An 18,828-nucleotide genomic window follows, 5' to 3' on the forward strand; every position below is an offset into this window, starting at 1 on the left:
GTTTCTTGATTTGTTCCCCGATCCAAAGGCAGGTTCTGTCTCTCCTGTCATCTAGTCTGATGACCTCGAAAGAAGGGTTAAAATTATCGATTTCGAGTATGAGCATCTTATAGTTGCAGGGACGGGCTTGATTTACGCTAATATGCACTACCCAGAGTTACTTAACAAGGGTGAAGAGGCCACGCATATATAATACCAGTAAGGCCCTGACCATACGACTGTATTATTCACTAAAAATCAACTAGTTTAATTTGTTGAAGGGGGGTTGAATACAAATTATAATTTTTACAATAATTCGTATTTGAGAAATGAAAACTGAACACAGATATTCAAAATTTTAAGGTGGTTTGTTTTTTGACTTGTACCTGAAGTTTATATTGAAGAAATAATTTGTTATGATTATATAGTAATCTCACATCTATAGTTTACAGTGTCTCACTTAGAGGAGGATATCTCTCTTTGCTCTCAAGAATGTAAATATATATTTTAAGTGAAACATTTGCTACTACTTGGTTTATATATAACCAAGCTAATATACTTGTTAGACATTACATAAAATAGTCTTCGAGATCCAGCAAGATTGCTTATTCATTCTCTTTCCCGCGAGACTTGACAAATGAGGCTAGATTGTATCTTGATTTATTGCTTTAAATATCCCTCCAATTTGTCATGCATGGAAATGAAATATTTCTTCTTCTTCACAATACAAGATCACATGCAAAGTTTGTCCCGACTTCCACTTTCTTTACTGAGATTCCCATCAGCACATGTGTTGCGTGAGACTCAAGACTTGACCAATGTCAAGTCACTATCACAAGCTATGTGAGTTCTCTTAGTCATTGACAATCACTAGATTAGTCGTTGGTGGGTTAATGTGGTTAGTCGTTGATAATATAGCTTCACTTAGCAGTTGACAAAATAGAATTATATGGCATCGAGTATTTACAATTAGCTACCCTATTCTAGATTATCCATTGAGTCAACATGACGTCTCAATGAATAACAACGCTGCTATCTATAACAAAGAATCTCACATAAAAGTGTTACAAAAACCTCATCAATTGATGGGCAACTCCTCCAACAACGCCCCCAAGGGTTGGCTCAGTTGGTTAAAAAGAGGATAATTATCCTGTTGGTCACGGGTTTGAATCCCAGGGGAGGAGAATTTATGATTATGCCTCCTGAGTCAGAGCATGTCGCTTAAATGCGGTTTACTTTGGTTTACGTGGTTTGCAGGCTATTGCGTGAGCCCGTAGGGTTTACCAACTGCGCACCCGAAGGGTAGCGGCTGCGGGTTACCTATGATAAAAAAACTCCTTCAACAACTATCTCTTTAGGATGGCTAGCCGTTGAAAACTACAGATGGACTTAAGATAATTATGCAATGTGATTTGCTTATCATCAGGATTTAGGTTTGATTCCTAACAGACCGCGGTAATCTTGATTAACAATACCAATACCAATACCATCGAATTCCCATTGAACTGACATATTTTGAGGGTAACATGTACATTTATTTTAAACTGGCCATTATGAGGTCCATTCCAATAGTACCTAGCCATGAGAAGAGAGAGATGAAGAGTGCAAAAATGATGGATTGTATGTATATGCTATGTGTATAAAGTAGTAGTTAGTCGGCATAAACCACTTAAATATCCCGAATGAACTGTGATATGTGATTTTTTTGGTAAATCTTGCGCTTAAATATCAATATTGGACTAATAATATGTAGTATTTTTTTAAAAAAATCTTATGAGAGTTTTATAAAATTTAAATAAAACTATATATAATTATTATTAATTAAAACAAATTATTTCTGACTAATGTCTGGTTAATCAATATGAGTAATCATTAGTTATTCAATTAATTACTGAAAGGTACCTCCACTGATTAATGCTGATTTTCGTCTTTTCGAACACTGCCATCATCTTATTAACTTTCGTCGGTGCTGCCTCTACTAAAAAAGCCGACGGTCGAGCTTTGAAAAGTTCAGTTGGCCGAATTTTTAAGAATAAGTTGAATCAAGCCGCGCTTTGTTTAAATATGAGCCTCATTTTTTACAGAGTCCGAGCTTGATGAGGTCAAATTGGATTTTTATACCGATATTTTTTTATGTATTACAACCCTTGTCTTATCCATTTCTTTACCTTTTTTTCGAATGCCCGTATTTATTCTTTATATTTAAATTTTTTTAAAAAACTAGTAAAGTCTTATAATGTAATAACTAACTACATTAAATACTTTACTCCAATGTACTCACTTAATACATTAAATATTGATTTATCCTACCATTTTACTCACTTTTATTCTTTACTTTCACTGTCTCTTAAATTCCGTGCACAATTCTAATTTAAAAAATTGGATGGTATGGATCGAATTATTAAAAATAATGCATGTATTATATTTAATCTTAAACAAAAATGATTTCCAAATAGCCCTTTTGAAAAACTCGGATTTTATCCAAGTTGACTTGGATTTTACATGGTTTTTATAAAAGTACGAGTTTTATCTGAACTTTTATATTTTATAAAGTTTTTATATATTTTCTTACATGTTTTTTTTATAAAAAACCAATATAATAAATCATAACAGATGATTATTTTTTAATTTGACAGCATGTTTTAGTCACTAATTCAAATTAATTTTTACTTAAAATTACAATACTGAATTATATTATGTTATAAGAATTTAAATGAACAAAAATGGCTAAACATATAAAATTAAAATAGTACATGTAAACTATTTTTATATTACCTAATATCGTAAACAGCATATCCAGATAAAGTATAAAGGTAAAAATGATGTGTTAAATTTATGTACCTGATCTTAGATATTTATTGAATTATTTTTATCCACATATTTAACGCGTAAAAGAATCTTTCAAATAGGGTGCAATGAATCAGTCAGATAGATGTCGAAGTATTTTTTATGATAGTAACATAGTTCGTTATCATATAGGGCAGCTGGGCACCGAACCTTGAAGTTCAGGAGCATCAACACGATGATGTTTTATTACATATTGGAGATCATATTGTGGATCCGATGGAGTACCCTAACGAGGGACCATATGATTTTCATATTGAGAATGTAGCGGTTGAGGATGTTATTCCATAAGGGATTATTGTTGAGGAGCATCCCATGGAGGGTCCTGACGAGAATGAAAAGAGGAGCGCTGAGGAATTTATGACCGTAGTCAGGGCGAGCGACTACCAGAGCTAGGATAGCCGCAAGGGCAGCTCCATAGGATGGAGAGTTACCAAGGGCACAGCGAAGAGTGAGGGCAGATGGAGTGGGGCCTTCCATGACACCAGTTATGTAATATCCCATATTTTTAGATATTATTATTATTATTATTTGAAGTTGTTTATGTAATTTTTATGTGAATTTTAGTGAATTATATGATAATTGGAAATGATGTTTGGATGTTTATATATGATATTCTTTTAGTATTTTAATTTTTATATGTCCAGAATAAAATATAGATAATTGTGATATTTTTCTAGTAATTTTGGGCTATTATATGAATTTACAGTGATTTATCGATTTATAAATTATTTTCTGAGTAATTATAAAACTATTTTATAAAGCCGGGAATCGTCCAACTTCAACCGTTTTTACATTTTTACAACCCGAAACTCTTCTGAAAACTCCTTCCTAACCTAATCTGGATATTTTGAACATTTTTCGTGTTTTAACTTTTTCAATCTGGATCACGGTTTGACCCGTACGAATCCCGGTGTACAGTCTAGGTACACCATCATATGTCACAGTTCGATACGATAAACATTTTAATAGATCAACAAAACCCGTATTATTGAGAGGCGGGATATTTTTACATTATTTTCGTGTAAAGTATTTTATAAGAAGCCCGGTTTTGATAATTATCCATATCTGGTATTAAATTGTATTATTTTATAGTTACTTAGCGGCTAAGTAATCTATTTTCGGATCCGATATGATCCAATAGGATACTAGTTACGTGTTTAAAATGCATTTATATGAATCAACCCGTAATTTAGACGTGTGTTTATTTGCGTTATTCGTTTTATGTCGTTTTATGTGTGCTGAATGTGTTTTATGCCTTTTCGGGGTTTTCTGTTAATTTAAGTATCGTTTTTGTTTTTCGAAAATAAACGGACCGGGACCCCATCGGGACGTCAAACACCACAAATACATGTTTTTATTTTTATAAAATCATTCATATTTCAAATACCCAGTATTTCTGCATTTTTGAATTATTCGTAATTTTTGGGAATTTTTTATACAAACTTTATATTTTATCGCTTTTAAAATTATTCCCCGTAATTATTATTTTGGGGCTTAATTATTTTAATTATGGGGATGAAAACATCCTTAATTTTTTTGGGGATATAAATCTGTAAATATAAATAGCTATATTATTTTTATTTCATTCATTAAATTCATTAAAATTCAGAAATTAAAAAGAAAAAAATCAAGAACAGGGTGGGGGCCTAAGGGGTTTCGAGTTCTTGGGGATCGAATCGATCGAATGGATCGATTGGTTTGGGGATATTGCTATTAAACTCGGAGCTTACGAGCTGGTCCACATGTTGCACCCTCAAAATCACTGAAAAGTGGTAATAGTTTTCGATTTCGAATTAGGGTTCTTGATATTGAAATTGGGGCTTTCTTAATTCGTGATTGTCCAGTGATTTTGATGATAGAAATAGTTGTATCTCATCATTTCTAATCGATATATATATATACATAAATATGTGGTGTGGTTTGGTTTCGAGATGGTATAAGTCGAAGTAGTTTTCGGTTGATCATCTTGATTTTTAGGATTTATCGTTGATTGTTTGATGCTCCTGATTGTATTACTGAATTCTTGTGTTCTTCAGCTTCAATTTGCTATATTAATCGCTAAGTTTGGTTAATTATGGTCGTCGGTTTTTGACCAGAGTTATGGCTGAATTCGACGGATTTAATGGTGGATCGTTTATTTCTAGTTGTTGATGCTGATTTCGTATGTTAGAATGGTGCTAGGTTAATTTGCAATTGAAATTGAACTGAAATTCGTTGTTTGGGCTATTATTGGGCGTCGTCGGACAACGAGGAAGGTGATCGGATGGTCATCGGTTTCTGGGTTTAAACCCAGATTCCGGCGACCCGGTTCGTTCTTCCCCAACCCGGTAACCCGGATGCATCCGTATACACGACTGTTACCCGTTTTATAACCCAACTTTGATTAATTTTAAACCAAAACCTTGAATGGATATCTATTTTTGGGTTTTTGCTTTTAAAATAAATGAAAAAAAAATCAGAAATTGTTTTATTAATTTGTTATTTATTTATTTAATTTCTGATTAAAAATAAAGAATAAAACCGAAATATTTTTGTTAAATAATTATTCTAATTATTTTTCTAAAATATGAATTATCACTTAATTAATTAATTAAATTAATTATCTCTTGAATTATTTATTATTTATTAGTTATCTAAAAATGATTAATTATTTTGATAACTAATCATATTATTTTCAATAATTCATAATAAATTCATCTTAATTCCAAAAATTATGGAAAAATCATTTTTAATTCTGATTTTTTCCTCAATAATGATTTAAAATTATTTTGAGTTTTTAAAATTATATAAGGGTATTTAAAATTCAAATAATTTTATTATTAATTGAATTATTCTTATTTTATTCATAATAAATATACCGTCCGTCCGTTTAATACGAAACGAACGCGTATAGACTCAGAAAAATATTCTGCTTTCATTAAAAATACTTTTGAGACCCAAAATCTTTTGTTTCGAAAGGTCGCTTGTTTTGCAAGTCAGTTCTGAGTCGCTTATTTATCTAAAAATCATATTTTTTGACCCGATTCCAGTTTTAAACATTCTGAGTCGAACCTTTTGTCGAACCGAGGCAAGTGTTATATGATTTATGTGATACGTGGATTATGTGTTTACATTCTATGTGAATTACGTGTGCACGTGGGTTAATAGTCTTGTAATTGGCTGTCTTCTTTATGTGTGGGCTATCGTATGGGTAGACAATATGGTTTTGACGCGTAGTTCGTCGAGTTATTATCGTTTAGACGATTAAAATTGAATCTTTTAATTATAGATGCGAGTCTTTCAAGACGATCAGGATCAGATGAAATGTATGAAGACTAGAGTTGAATATTATAGAATATTGGAGTGCAGCACTGCATGAGCAACGGCCAAATGATTGGTAGAATAAAGACGGTGATGCCATGAGATGTCGGAATGAGGGATTGTGTTATTGCGAGTGTGACTAACTGCTAAAAACCAAAGGCAAGTATCCCTATAATCACTTATTGTTCAAGTGATATTTATTTTAAATCTTCTTATACAAGTATATTGCTTTCCCTATTCTCAGTTCAGAATAGATAAATGTTTTATATATCGTTGAATTAAATGATTCTGTTAATGCAAGTACTCTTCTGTTATTCTATGTTCAGAATAGCTAAGTGATTTTACTTATCATCTGAATGGATTTATAAATGTTTTGGGTTTTGAGAAAAATGATTTTGTTGCAAGTATTCCTGCCCAAGTGAATGGGGGAATAAAATTATTTAGGATGTCGATGGATTCGGCTCCTTTTCAATAAAATATTTTAAGATTAGATGGTTACTGGTTGCGTAAGAGCCCGAGGCACCGGTCCAGCGTGAGCTATTATACGAAAGTATAATATCTTACAAGGCGAATATATGCTTTTTCTGGCGCCCTATAGGTACCGTATGGCTGCGGAATACGGGTAGTACCTATATTTACGGTATATCTGCGGAATATCGGTATTGTTTCGTGAGTGATCATCAGGAACTGCATAGTGCATAATTGGTTCCAATCTAAATTGATATCTAAAATTCTTTATTGTTTTGATAATCATAGAATAAATGATTTATCAACTGTTTTTATTTTGGATTAAAGGTGAAATACAGTTTTGATTCAGATTCTGCTTGATGTGGATATTTAGGTTGTTGTTAAATATCAAATGTGGTATTAGTCTAGATGATTGATGTTGACTTCATTATGGGATGTTGTGAGCATCAAATTTCGTATTGATATCTAATTTGACATAACAACAAAATAAGTATTGATATCAAGAGTTCGGTTTTAAATAAAGTTTATGATTCATTCCATAATCATTGTTTCATGTTATTGTTGTTTACGATATTTCTGTAAACACTGTTTTACGAGTTATTCTCATCAAGATCCAAAGTATTGCTGAAGCATATCACTCGAAAATATCAAAAAGAGTTTTGAGTACAGTGAAAAACAATTATCCGATTCATTAATAAATTTTCTGATTCAGCAATTACGATTTCAAATGTTCTACTCTAACACAGATGTCGGTTTTATATCAAAATAGCCGTATATATATATTACAATGATCTTGTTGAGCATTTCTTTCGCTCATACTTACCTGTTTTTAAATCTAACCTCCAGTGAGGATTAGCTTGCGCTGTTTAGACGCGTAATTCAAGGAAGCAAAGAAGAAGCTTTTGGAAGGTGGTTGGTCCATGGTTGGCGAACTAGTGTAAGTTTTATTATATAAAGTTGTTTTTATTATATTATATTATATTATAGTTGTGTATTGTATTTGGGCATAGTATACTTCTTTTTGAAGTTATACTAGCGGGTTAAGTTTTAAGGTTTGGAATTAGTGAAAAGAGTTTTAGAAGAAAGAGAAAAATATTGTTTATGGAATTTGGATATCTTGTTTCTAGAACTGTAACCTTAAAAGATCTTGGATTAGTTTGGGGTCATAGATGCTAAATATCTCCCGCTGGCATTTGTATTTTGATTTAACAAGTTAATTTGGGTTGAGATTTTATAGTGACGACCATATCCTCTGACCCCAGATTTGGGGGCGTTACAAGTTATACCAGTATCAGACCCTCTACAGGAGGTTCTTATAGACATCCATGAGGTTCCACCAGTTCTTGTTCCCTCCCCTGTATAGAGCCCAACACCTACTGAGGAAATGCCTCCTTCATCTCATGCACCACTGTCACATTATACTGTGCTTGGTTATCCAGTTGGATCTCCTGGGTCTGCACCACTTGCACCCCGTGGACTGCTAAATGCAAATGACTTTGGGTGGCCTGTCTGAGGCCCGTAATATTAGAAGTGATCTGTTGGATCGACTTAATGCACCCAGGAGTGAGGGCGGGGTACTTCCGATAGGCTTAGCTTATAGCATGGACAGGATTGAGGCTACCACCTGAATTACAGCTAGAGGTCATCTTGAGGGTCCGATTGATCCACCTCTACTTTCGACTATCTTAAACCTCATCACCTCTTTGATGGAGCGGGTTAGGGATGTCGTTTGTGCCGCCATTCCTTGATCCAGAGTAGTATGCAGAGTCAAAGCGATCAGACAAGGATTTTCACCCAACACCGCTTTCAGAGGATTAGCCTAGGTTATGAATGATTAGTCTAGATTGACTAGAAGATTATCTTTGGTAGTATTTTTGGGATAGAATTGATCAGATCAGTTAATGAAATTCTCTTTCATGTGTTTAGTGTTGTACTTTCGAACAAATGGTTATGTATATATTTATTCCTTTCAGTTCAGATCAGATATTTTGTGATAAGATCGTAAGTTTATTCGTAGTGTTATCTGCATTGTTAACACTTACCAGTGTCGTGATATATATAGAAAGTGGGGATTCATATTTTTCGACCATGTAAGGACTGTACGAGGGAAAAACTTAAGCAAAGTAAGTGAAACCAATATAAATAGATTCTCAAACTTTTCCAAGCATTATGCCCCCATAAGGAATAAGATTAGGGCAAACCCAGAGTTTGATAATCAGGGAGGTCACAATCAAGATATAAGGAGACCCAGGACGGTATTCCTATGAGGTAAATTCATGGACCTGCTGTTAGGGCGAAAATACGCGCTAATATTCATGCAAGTATATGCGTTCGCAAGTAATATAGAATACTTTCTAGTTCGTTCCCTCAGAGACTCAGACTAAATTATTGTTTAATTAAACTCACTCACCAATGTATGATTACTTCTCAATGTTAAGATAATAACACTTAAAATTGTTGATTAAATATTAACTATAATTAACGACTTAATTAACCACTTAACTAACACTTCAATTTATCAATAATAAACACTCATGAGATCACAACTTCATTATTACTTCCTTCTATAGCCATTGTTATTACCTTTAGCATGTGACAGTGATGATATTAATCGAATAACACGAAACTGATAAAAGCCAACTTTCATTGTACTAATACCATTCTACCAAGCATCCACAATTAAGATAGAAGTTGAATAGTCATCAATTATGTTGAGTTCCCATATGTCTACAGAAATTGACAACACAACGATTTAAGCACAAGTTATTCTTTTTGATTACATAGGGCAAATAAAACTATTAGAGTTACCCACTAATCATGCACAACGTACATGAACCTATGCTAGCATGGCAAGTTCTAAATCTCAAGATCCACCGTCGCTTCACAAGAGATTAACACCCTATCTTATATGTTCGCGACGCACATAAGACGAATACGCACAACCAATACTAGATATCAAACAATCATCACACACTAAAGTATTAAACAATTAACTAAAGAATTCCATAATAAATCCGTTGCAACCCCATGATCACGATTATCCCATAATAGAACTTATCGCTATCATGGGTTCATATGAAATCATGATAAACAAACACAAGAAAATAATAACTAAACTAATTATATTAAAACAGAGTACGTCACAAGAGTAAATAAGTCAAAGCAAGAAAACTAGCATCCAACGTTACAACGAAACAAGAATCACAAGAAAATATGCTTCCTCTTCGTTGCGGTGTGCTAAATCGGTCTTCTTCCTTATCTCCTTCGCTTCTTGCGTAAAACACAATCTTCTTTTTTTCCAATCCCCCTGTGAAAACGTCTCAAATCTACTTATATAATAGTCCCATAAAACTCAGATTACATAGAAGTTGGAAGCCAAATAGAAGTAGAAGTCTAAAATAATTCAGCAAAATTCCCGACCCTGCGCGGCCGCTCAGCATAGCTGCGCGGGCGCGCAGGTTACTGCGCGGCCGCTCAGCTATGCTGAGCGGCCGCGCAGGCCTCTACTGGAAAAAATCCAAGTTTGCTCCGTTTCTTCGCCGTAATCTGCCCGTTCCTTTCCTCTCGCAATGTTGAACACATGCCAAGGCTTATTCTTGATGATTCCTCCCCCGAAATGCAACTAATACCCTGAAATGCATAAACACTAGAAAAACGCATCAAATACACAAAATACTTGATTTCAAGACACCAATTTAAGCCATTTTAAGACGTTCTAAGTGGTATAAAATGCCACTTATCACACCCCCAAACTTAAATCGATGCTTGCCCTCAAGCGTCACAGACTCAAAAACAAATAAAAATATGCATGAATGCAATCTATATGAAAATGCAGCGATCCCCTTACTACAATTAATCAACCAAATTGCCACATCTCAACGAATGTAGTTAGACAACTAAAGATCAATAAACTCATGCAAACGGACATACAGCCAGAAACGTGGTGTGTGCAAATGCTTAACGGATATGCTTCGGAACTAGATCAATTACTATGACTAGACTATCCTCAAGGCAATCCTACGATTATACAAAGAATAAAAAAATTGTAGGCACAAAGTGATATTCAACACTACAAGAACTCTGGAGCTTACTACGGAATCGTGTTTTTTATTTACAACTCAAATGCTTATTTGACCGTGCAATGAGTGAGGTCCACAAAAGACTTATACAATGGTATCCATGTAACGAGCGTTAGGTTAGCAGATCCCAGACTCTAAAAGCCTTAGGTCACTAGGCACAAAGTCCCCTAAGAACTTAATAACTCGAATACCAAAGAGCCCACTCTTGATCAATTATGCAAATTTTTTTTTTTTTTTTTTACTTCTGAGCAAGTGCGTTTCGCTCCATCTTGCTCAACCCTAGACTACTCGCAACATATGTGAGCCGGCTACTAGCCATTTGACGCCTAGCCACAACTAGCAACAACTTCCATATTTTTTTTTCTCCAATTTTTTTTCTTTTTCATGCCTTTATCACTAAGAACCTATAATCGAATTCTAAGCATAATAAGTAGATTGACCTTGAAAACAACCAAATCATAACAACAATCTAGCCCTTACGCATTCTCTAAGACTTAGTGGACTTACAATTGTTTCTAGCATGCATATCAACCTACACAACTTAATATCACTTTAATGCTATCACTACACTCGCATCAATATCACAATTCAGTCGATAAATCATTGCAAAAGGGATCATGATAAATGCATGAGCTACATGACATTCATAAAAAAAACTATATGGCATAAATTATGCAACTATATGAACTAAACTATCATGAATATGCAACTAAATGACACACAATCAATATTCCTTAACTACCACCCCCAAACTAAAAATCTTCACTGTCCTCAGTGAAAGTAGTAGAAAGGAACACAGGGTATACCTACTCGGAGTAGTCCTCACCAAGGGTATGCAGAGTCCTCACCAAAAACTGGCCACTGGATATCAGCTCCAAGGCCTCGAAAAGCAGTCCCTAACGCAAGGGTGAGCTCCTGAGCAAACCTACTCTGCGTCTCATACATGGCATCCATCCGCCGTGAAAGCCTCCTATACTGGGCATCAACCATCCCAGCACCCTCCTGAGCTCTCGAAGAACCAGCCTCATCACGCCCTGGCCTGGCCATAGTAGCACCTCGTGCTGGACGCCCTCCTGGAAGATGATAACCCAGCCCATGCTCCTCAGGCTCACCACCGGTCCACTCCCGCATCCCATTCAGAGTGCCAGAATCAATTGGAGCTGCTGGCAACTGCAACTGCTCATGAGCCGGCCAGTTCACTCCCACTGCTCGGCATAGCTTCGTAACCGTGGATACATAAGGGATGTTCATATGCTTCGCTCCCCTTAAAAACTTCAGAATTCCTTGGTAGATAAACTCACCAAGGTCCACATAGTACTCCTCATTCAGAATTCCCCACAACAACTGTGACCTCGTGTGCATGCGAAGAAGGAAAAATATTAGCACAAATAAATGCATTCCATGCACGGGCATACCTGTTCATGGCGATCGCCGGAAAGTGACAATACTCATTATTGCCTGTACTGCAGGTCCAAACTGTGCCCGGTCGACAGAGAGTCGCACAAATCAAATCCAAGTCAAAATCCTCAGCAGTCTTTTCATTCCAGTTCTCCTCCTCGGGCTTCCTCTCTCGCTGTCCAATCACATGGCGAATCGCCGCAGGATGATAATCAACCGTCAGCCCACAGACCACAGAAAACCCATTCTTTTCAGCCTTCCCGTTCGCGTAGAACTCGCGAACAACGCTCATCGGTACCGCTTCGGGTGACTCACAAAAAGCTATCCACCCATTTCTGCAATCATGGGTAGCAATTCACCATCCCTCCCCGATGGCAAAAACCCCCTCTCCTTCAGAATCGGCTTCCCCAACAGCCTAGTGTACTCCTCCTCCGCGGCTCTGTCAGTTAACCGAGGCCTTGCAGCAGTACCCCTCGATGAATCAGCAGTAGGAACTGTGCTGCTGCTGTCAATAGTGCGTGCTCTCTTGGGTGCCATTGATTCGTGAATAAAAGCGTGAAAGAACTGATATTTGATGTTTGTGAGAGGGTTTAAGTGTAGGAAGTTTTGTGGGAGATATGTAGGATAGGTGTATGTATATATAGGGTGTGGATTAGATTAGGGTTTGGGAATTAAGGGATAAAATGATGGGGTAGTGGGAACAAATCGTGGGTTTGTGGGCTAAAACTGTTTTTGTGTTTTTTTTTTCTGAACTGTAAAAAAATTTCTGGTACTCGACCCCTGCGCGACCGCTCAGCATAGCTGCGCGGGCGCGCAGGGGGTCACTGGAAAAAAATTTTCAGCCCCGGTTTTCTGATTTTTGTGTGTTTTTGGATAGGTTATTAACTTCTAAGGGTTCCTGTAACAATAATTCATGGGTTGCCTCCCACACAGCGCTTCTTTTTCGTCATTAGCTTGACGTTTCGTACCCTGCTCAAGTAGTCAACAAAATGGCACTAACCACTTCTCGGTTTGCCATGTCCCCATAGTAGTGCTTCAACCGCTGACCGTTAACCTTGAATGCTTGGTCCGGATCATTCTCAAAAATTTCCACCGCTCCATGTGGAAACACAGTTTTGACAATAAAAGGTCCAAACCACTTTGATTTCAACTTCCCAGGAAAAAGTCGGAGCCGAGAGTTGAATAAAAGAACTTGTTGCCCTGGCATAAATAACTTAGGATGTAGCTTCCTATCGTGCCACCTCTTCACCTTTTCCTTATACATTTTGTTATTTTCGTACGCTTGAAGTCGAAATTCATCCAGTTCATTAAGCTGACGCATTCTTTTCTTACCAGCTGCATCTAAATCCAGGTTCAACTTCTTCAATGCCCAGTAGGCCTTATGCTCAAGCTCCGCAGGTAGATGACATCCCTTTCCGTACACCAACTGAAATGGTGACATCCCAAGTGGAGTTTTGTATGCTGTTCTGTAAGCCCAAACAGCTTCATCGAGCTTTAAAGACCAATCCTTCCTTGACGGACAAACAACCTTCTCTAGAATGCGCTTTATCTCTCTGTTAGACACTTCCGCTTGACCATTTAATTGCGGATGATAGGCAGTAGCTACTCGATGATTCACATTATAACGCTGCATCATAGAAGTGAACTTACGGTTGCAAAAATGCGATCCTTCATCACTTATGATTACCCGAGGTGTTCCAAACCTTGTGAAAATTTGCTTATGAAGAAAATTTAGCACTGCCTTTGCATCATTTGTCGGTAAAGCTTTAACTTCGACCCATTTTGAGACATAATCGACTGCCAGCAAGATGTACTGATTATTGCAAGACGAGATAAAAGGCCCCATGAAATCGATTCCCCATGCATCAAAGACCTCGACTTCAAGCATCACATTTAATGGCATTTCATCTTTCCTTGACAAATTTCCCACTCTTTGGCAAATATCACACCTTAAAACAAACTGATGAGCATCCTTGAACAAAGTAGGCCAGAAAAAACCTGCTTGCAGAATACGAGCTGCTGTCTTCTCACCGCCATAGTGTCCACCATAAACCGTGGAATGGCAGTCTCGTAATATCCCCTCCGTCTCACAGATCGGGATACATCTCCTGATGATCTGGTCAGCTCCCTGTCTAAACAAATATGGTTCATCCCACATATACCACTTCACCTCATGCAGAAACTTCTTCTTTTGAGCGGATGTCAAATTAGGAGGCATTATATTGCTGACGAGATAGTTTACAATATCTGCAAACCATGGTTCTTCCTCCTGAATTGCAAATAACTGCTCATCCGGAAAAGATTCATTGATTAACGTCCTATCTTATGAAGTAGAATCGAGATTCTCCAACCTGGAGAGATGGTCAGCTACTTGATTCTCAGTACCTTTTCTATCTTTGATCTCTAACTCAAATTCCTGAAGTAAAAGCACCCAACGAATGAGTCTTGGCTTCGAATCCTTCTTAGAAACCAGATAGCGAATAGCTGCATGATCAGTGAATACTGTTACTTTCGTACCAAGCAGATAAGATCGAAATTTCTCAAAGCCAAAGACTATAGCCAAAAGCTCCTTCTCAGTAGTGGTGTAGTTCAATTGGGCACCATTTAAAGTCTTACTCGCATAGTAGACCACATGGAAGAGATTTTTCTTGCGCTGTCCCAGAACTGCACCTACCGCATAATCACTCGCATCACACATCATCTCAAATGGTTCTGTCCAATCTGGTGGTGTAATGACTGGTGCCGTGATCAAACTCTTCTTGAGAGTCTCGAATACTGCCAAACATTCATTATTAAATTTGAACGGCACATCTTTCTCAAGCGAATTGCACAACGGCTTAGATATCTTTGAAAAGTCCTTGATGAATCGCCGATAAAAACCCGCATGACCAAGAAAACTACGGATTCCTTTCACAGAATTAGGTGGGGGAAGATTTTCAATGACTCCCACCTTGGCCTTGTCCACCTCCAGACCCTTGCTAGAGACCTTATGCCCAAGGATGATGCCTTCACGCACCATAAAGTGACATTTCTCCCAATTAAGCACCAAATTAGTTTCCACGCATCTTTTGAGTACGGCGCACAGATTATTCAAACATTCATCATATGAGTGTCCAAAGACGGAGAAGTCATCTATGAACAATTCGACGTTATTTCCAATCATGTCAGAGAATATAGCCATCATACATCTCTGAAAGGTGGCCGGGGCGCCACATAACCCAAACGAAACTCTGCGAAAAGCAAACGTGCCAAATGGATAAGTGAAGGTAGTCTTTTCCTGATCCTCTGGTGCAATACAAATCTGATTATACCCGGAATAACCATCCAGAAGACAAAAATACTCATGACCCGCCAATCCGTCAAACATCTGATCAATAAATGGAAGGGGGAAGTGATCCTTCCTTGTGGCTTTGTTCAATTTTCTATAATCCATGCATACTCTCCATCCTGTAACTGTTCAAGTAGGGATGAGCTCATTCTTTTCATTTACGACCACAGTGATACCTCCCTTCTTAGGTACATATTGTACGGGGCTCACCCATGAGCTGTCAGAAATAGGATAAATGATGCCTGCATCTAGCCATTTCAGAATTTCTTTCTTCACCACCTCCTTCATGATGGGATTCAGTCTTCGCTGCTGTTCCACAGTTGGCTTACTACCTTCCTCTAGCAGAATTTTATGCATACAATATGAAGGACTTATCCCCTTGATGTCTGCTATGGTCCATCCTATAGCCGATTTGAATTCTCTCAAAATCCTTAAGAGCTTGTCTTCCTCACTACCTGAAAGGTCAGATGAAATAATAACAGGTAACGTAGATGAATCACCTAAAAAAGCATACCTCAAGTGTTCAGGTAATGGCTTGAGCTCCAAGGTAGGTGCTTCCTCTATTGATGGTTTGAGCTTCCCTTCTGCGTTCTTGAGGTCAGAAGTACCAAGAGATTCAAATGGTATGTCCAGCTTTCGCTTCCAGGGAGAAGCGTTCAGATATTGTAATTGCTCGTTGCTATCTTCATCATCGCTGTCAAAATCCCCCACTAAGGCCTTTTCCAATGCATCAGACATTAGCATGTGATCGAGTTCCGAAGTAACCGCAGAATCAATCACATCCACTTTTAAGCACTCCTCATCTTCTGTAGGGAATTTCATTGCCTTGAATACGTTGAAGGTCACATCCTGATCTTGGACCCGCATAGTAAGTTCCCCTTTTTGCACATCTATCAAGGTACGGCCAGTAGCCAAGAAAGGCCTTCCCAAGATTATGGGAATCTTCTTATCTTCCTCAAAATCCAGAATAACAAAATCTGCAGGAAAGAAGAGCTTATCCACCTTGACGAGCACATCCTCAACTATGCCCCTTGGGTAAGTAATGGAACGGTCAGCCAATTGTAGTGACATGTATGTGGGTTTTGGATCAGGCAGATCTAGTTTTTTAAAGATCGACAACGGCATCAGATTAATGCTTGCTCCCAAATCACAAAGGCACTTGTCAAACGTCAGATTGCCAATTGTGCAAGGAATGGTGAAGCTTCCTGGATCTTTCAGTTTTGGTGGTAACTTTTGTTGCAGAACAGCGCTGCATTCTTCCGTGAGAGCAACGGTTTCAAGGTCATCCAGTTTCACCTTCCTTGAAAGAATAGTCTTCATAAACTTCGCATAACTAGGCATTTGTTCAAGAGCTTCAGCGAAAGGTATATTGATGTGAAGTTTCTTGAACACCTCCAGAAACTTCCCGAACTGTCTATCCAGCTTTTGTTGCTGTAATCTCTTAGGAAAAGGTGGTGGAGGATAGAGCTGTTTCTCCCCTGTATTAGCCTCAGGCAGAGTGTGTTCAACAGTAGTCTTCCTTGGTTCCGCCGCTTTCTCCTTTTGCTTAGATTCTTCACCTCTAATTTCAGCTTCTAATTCTTTTGCCTTTTCAGCATCAGCTACTTTTCCAGACCTTAAGGTAATAGCCTTGACTTGCTCTTTAGCTTACTTCCTTCCTGGTACTTCCGTGTCACTGGGAAGAGTGCCAGGTTGACGATTGAGCACTGTATTGGCTAATTGACCGATTTGATTTTCCAAGGTCTTGATAGAAACCGCCTGACTCTTGCACAACAGCTTAAGTTCCTCAAAATCAGCACTAGTAGGTGCAGCTGCACTTCCTTGTTGAGGATATGATTGCCTTGTAGCATACTGCTGAGGTTGCTGGAATCCAGGTGGGTTAAACTGTTTACTCACTCCTTGCTGATATGGTGGCTGAATAGCATTCTGATTATTCCCCCAGCTGAAATTTGGATGATTTCTGTTGTTAGGATGATAGGTTGCTGGCACAAGCTGCTGTTGTCGCTGATAATTATTCACATACTGAACAGATTCGTTGACAAGAGAACACTGATCCGTAGCATGAGAACCTGCACAAAGCTCACAAACCATAGCTATTTGATTAACTCCATACGTAGCCAAAGAATCAACCTTCATTGATAGCGCTTGGAGCTGGGCTCCAATAGCGGTGGCTGCATCAACTTCCAGAATACCTGCTACCTTGCCTGACGTCATCCTCTGAGTTGGGTTTTGATGCTCATTTGCAGCCATCGTCTCTATAAGATTATACGCCTCAGTATAGCTTTTAGCCCATAAGGCGCCTCCAGCTGCTGCATCGAGCATGGGCTGAGATTGAGCCCCCAAACCATTATAGAAACCAGTGATCACCATCCAATCCGGCATTTCATGATGTGGAAATTTTCTCAACATTTCCTTGTAGCGTTCCCAAGCCTCACACATAGACTCCGTAGGTTGCTGCGCAAACTGAGTAAGAGCACTCCTCATAGCAGCAGTCTTTGCCATCGGATAAAACTTCACCAGAAACTTTTGCGCAAGATCTTGCCACGTAGTGATGGACCCAGCTGGTTCAGAATGTAACCAGTCTTTAGCCTTGTCCCTTAGTGAGAATGCGAAAAGCCTCAACTTGATAGCCTCATCAGTCACGCCATTATACTTAAAAGTGCTGCAGATCTCGACAAAATTCCTTATGTGCATGTTGGGGTCTTCAGTTGCCGTTCCTCCAAAAGAAACAGAATTCTGCACCATCTGAATAGTGCCCGGCTTGATTTCAAAGGTGTTAGCTTGAATAGCCGGATGAAGGATGCTTTACTGAATGTCATCAATTTTAGGCCGAGAAAAATCCATAAGAGCTGGATCAGCTTGAACAATACGATCTCCCATGTTTACTGGTTCTTTCTGCTCAGTTCCTGAATCCGAATCCTCAAAATCTAACTTCTCCGGAATATCAAGAACTTCGTCTGTCTCCTCAGCTGTATCTAAAGTCCTCTTGCGAGCACGAGAACGAGTTTGCATAAACGCTTGCTAAAGTACCTGAAACACAACCGAAAAAAAAGAAGAAAAAAAATAAGTAACTACTACGTCCTAATCACTGAGTCCTAATGACCAATGATGGTAAGTACATAAACTAAACAAATACGCCGAGTCCCCGGCAGCGGCGCCAAAAACTTGTTAGGGCGAAAACACGCGCTAATATTCACGCAAGTATACGCGTTCGCAAGTAATATAGAATACTTTCTAGTTCGTTCCCTCAGAGACTCAGACTAAATTATTGTTTAATTAAACTCACTCACCAATGTATGATTACTTCTCAATGTTAAGATAATAACACTTAAAATTGTTGATTAAATATTAACTATAATTAACGACTTAATTAACCACTTAACTAACACTTCAATTTATCAATAATAAACACTCATGAGATCACAACTT

General features: G+C 37.8%; 1 non-coding gene across 1 annotated transcript; it reads left to right on the forward strand.

Moving 5' to 3' along the window:
• Window positions 1–17,779: 17,779 nt before the first annotated feature.
• On the forward strand, window positions 17,780–17,886 carry LOC141669682 (small nucleolar RNA R71). The gene has a single exon (XR_012553950.1). It is a non-coding gene; the product is annotated as a small nucleolar RNA R71 (small nucleolar RNA).
• Window positions 17,887–18,828: the final 942 nt, after the last annotated feature.

Source organism: Apium graveolens, chromosome 6, assembly GCF_009905375.1.
Source record: "Apium graveolens cultivar Ventura chromosome 6, ASM990537v1, whole genome shotgun sequence".
NCBI classification, from domain to species: Eukaryota; Viridiplantae; Streptophyta; class Magnoliopsida; order Apiales; family Apiaceae; genus Apium; species Apium graveolens.